This window comes from Cupressus sempervirens, chromosome 1, assembly GCF_028749045.1.
Source record: "Cupressus sempervirens isolate cs-2001-9-10 chromosome 1, ASM2874904v1, whole genome shotgun sequence".
In the NCBI taxonomy this organism is placed as follows: domain Eukaryota; kingdom Viridiplantae; phylum Streptophyta; class Pinopsida; order Cupressales; family Cupressaceae; genus Cupressus; species Cupressus sempervirens.
In genome coordinates, this window is record NC_143118.1 from 77,943,171 (window position 1) to 77,947,129 (window position 3,959).

Below are 3,959 nucleotides of genomic sequence, written 5' to 3' on the forward strand. Positions count from 1 at the left end.
TCTTTTTTTTTTTTGAATTTTTAGAAAGAGCTCAAGCTTTTTGAATTTAGATAATGCTCCTACAAGAAAGATAAGTCATGATAAGACAAGACCATAGAAAGCTATGCTCAAAGATGTTGATAGGGTGATGAAAGAGAAATGGTAGTAGGAAGAATATATGGAGGATAAGAGTTCATGTATGGAAAGTAAGTGTAAGCTTTAGAGGATTTCATGAGGATAGCTGAAATATTGGACAAGATCAACATTGACACACACCTTGAAGGGTATTGGAATGATGGAGGAATCATGGATGAAATAGCTTGAGATTTAGATTTATGAGCTGGTAGAAGAGATTTGGAAAAAGTTGGAGTGGAAGGCTTTGGAATATTTTTGGAAGAAGATGGAATGGAAGCCTTTGGAAGCTTGAATGTCAACTTTGAAGTATTTTCAATATTCAAGTCTTTTAAAAGAGACTTGGGAATCCACATAGCTTTAGATTTTCCTTGTTTTTTGGGTGCTTGAGATTGCATTTCTTCAATGATGGATTTAGGAACCCACATTTGCTTTGATTTAGCTCTCTTAATAGTGGACCTTTGTAGTCTCTTTTGTGCATTTTCCTTCTTAGCATTCATATGTCGATTAGATGGGACATAGTGATCTTTCTTTTTCAATGGATTCTTATGTTTATTCTCACTTCCAAAGGAATTGGGATTTGTGGATGAATAAGGATGATATGACTGGTTTAGATGTATAGATGGGTGAAAATTCATCAAGGATGAGTGTCTTTGTTGATCTTTAGGTATGATGGGAGAGCTAGGGAATGAGCTAGGAGTGAATGTAGGAGATGGAGGAACATAAGGCCCCAATATGGATGGAAGGTTTGAATGCTTTAGCTTAGATGGATAAGGACCAAGGATAGATTTAGAAGATGCAAAGGGATAGTGGGAAGGGATATCAACATCTTTAGAGTGAGCAACATGGTCAAAGCCATCAATAGACTCATGAGTAGCTTTGATAGGAGCAACATTTTTAATAGGACCACTTGAAGCTTGAGCAAAATTTTGAAGTGGATGTGGAGAAGTAGAACATGAGGGGATGCTTTGATCTTGGCAAGCAGCCTTGGATAGCATATGAAGAGAACTTTTCTCATAATTTTCAGTAAGCTCAAGGGAGATAATGGAAGTGGTATCTTCATTATACTTAGGAGGTGGACAAGATATAGAATATGGAGGGGAAAAATCTTGAAAGCGATGAAACGGTGCTTGATCTTGATCTGTCTTGACATTTATAGATTTTTCTTTTTGAGAGTCCTCTTGACATGGAGCCACTTCTAAGGACAAGGGAGAATGAAGAGTGAATGGAGTAGTGCTTGGATTAGGCACAGTAGTGTATGAAGGTTGAGGATGTTTAGGATTAGTAGCATGGAAAACATTTTCAGCCAAGTGAAGGTTAGCTTGAGTTTCTTTTAGAGGTAGGCCTTGAGGATACACGTAGTCAATGTGGAAAGCATTAGGTTCTTTATTTGATAAAGGCATGTTGGAAAGCTTTGAAGTTTTGGGAGATGCATGAGTGTTGGAAGAAGTGGAAGATGTAATGGAGCCACTACTAGACATAGGTTCATTAATGTAATCTTGCTCAAGAAAAGTATCCTCATCGCATGAATCATTAGAGGTTCCAATAATTCCATTATCAATAAGATCTTGGATTTTATGTTTTAGCTCAATGCAATCTGAAGTACTATGCTCATTATGTTGATGATAAGCACAATAGATATCCAAGAATGGGTTTCCATATGAGCTAGACTTAGGTAACATGATGATCTTATTGCTAAGAAGTTTTTGCAAAGTGTCATCATAAGAATCTTCCAAGGGAGCAAAAGTTCTATTAGAAGTATGTCTAGGATCTTCTTGTTGTTTCTCGAGTGAATAGAATGCATTCATGTCTTCATCATTAGCTTGGTCAAAGATAGGTCCATCATGAAATTTTGGAATAGGCTCAAAGTAGGTATCACTTGCTTGTCCTCTAAAGAGGTCTTTAGATCTAGAAGATGAAGACATTTGATGTCTTGAAGTAGAGCATGTAGACCTAGAAGAAGAGGATGACCTCAAAGAAGGTGACTCACATGCATGTAAAGACCTTAAGGAAGATTCATGTAATGACGCAATCTTCTCCTCTAACCTTTTCTCAAGTTTAGACTTCATTTTTGTCATGCGCTTAGAGAAATGAAGGTAAGAAAGATCATTTGTCTCTTCTAGTTCTTTGTATTGTGTATATAGATCTTGAAACTCTTTAGTGACATGGAGGATATCATGATCATCTAGATTTGGTTGAAGTTTGGTAGCACAAGTTTTAGATCCCATAGTTTTAGATGCAAAGCCAAGCATAAAATAGTCTAGAAAATAACTTGATGTTGAAACTATAGGAGGTAGAGTGTTCACTTGCCAAGATATTAGAGAGAGATTAAAGTGACTTGTCAAACAATATGTCCAAGAAACTTACGACATGAATGACTCAAGTCAATAGCTAGACAAGATGCCCAAATAGCCAAATAGATAGAGCAAGCGGGGTGACAAGTGAACAACTCTCCAACCCAAGAGTGTAGTCAAGAAATCAAGGTAACCATTTTAGCAAAAGGATAACTAGCAAGCAAACATAGACCATGAAGATAGGAAGACCATGAGCACTAAGACCAAAGATTCACTTTAAGCATGTTCAAGCACTAGAGACATATAAAAGAAAAGTCAAATGATGAGACTCCTCTTAGCAAGCAACACAAGAAAATGTTTGCATTTGATGTTTTGACTTGGTTGATAAAGTTTGACAATAGTTGATAGCATAGCAAGTTTGATGTTCAAAAGCAATTTCTTTCCAAGAAAAATAGTGACACATGGAGTAGTCTTCAAACAATCAAGCAAGGGACAAAGCAACCTTGCATGATACAAGCATATCTGAGGTCTCAAAAGAAAGTCGTAGAACTATCGTCATGTGTATGTTCAAAAGATTTTCACTGGTATACCACATTTGAGAATACATCAAGCAATATCTACCTAGAAGTCATGGTTCATTACTCAACAACTTGGCCCACACTTGATGCTCCTTTGCCTCACACCAAGTGGTTGCCCACAAGAGATATTGGCTTTGTCATGGAAATGCCATAAACATAACCAAGGGAACACATATGGTGAGTGTAAAATCTTGGGGTGATCCGGGTAGTCCACTAGGATCGATCCTTGCACCAAGAAGTTGAGTGGCTAAAAAAGGGTAGTTACTAACTTAGGGTTTTTAGATAGGGCTTCCGTTCATAGTGTTCCTCTTGCTCCCAATTACGGGACACCTCACCTTGCAATGAGTAACCGATCTCGCGATCACAAGAGTACCTTAAGCATTCTTGCCTAGTGATCTCCCTATGGTCGAAATCCCATAAGCGATCACACTAGGTGAAGATAAACACTATGTCTACCAAAGTTTTGTGTCCTTGGTAGCCTTGAATTTATAGTGGGTTGGAAGAGCCAGGTAATCGGCTTGTCCCCACTTGGGTCGTTCCTCTCAGGTTGTCCGAGAGCAGGCCCTCTAAAGGATTCTAACTACACAAAGTGGATCAACTTTTGGAAGTCAAGATTTCTGGTTCACCACAAGGGTGAAGAGCATACTCTCCTATTCCAATAATTTTCTCCCAAACATGCCAAGAAGATTTAGTTACCCCTTGCTTTTAAAACCAAATGGCAAGTCAAGATTTTTGATTCACCACAAGGGTGAAGAGCATACTCTCCTATTACCAAAAGACTCCAATCACAAGTTTTATGTGCCTATAAAAAATGAACAATTAGTCAATGCCACACATGAAAATAAAAAAGCAAGAAATTTTGGGTTTTTATGCTTTGGGCAGCCCTGCAAACAATGTTAGTAGCCCTTGTGCATTTGAAGCTTTGACATGCGTTCTTTTTATGCAATGTTTCAATTTTTTTCACAAGGATGGCAAC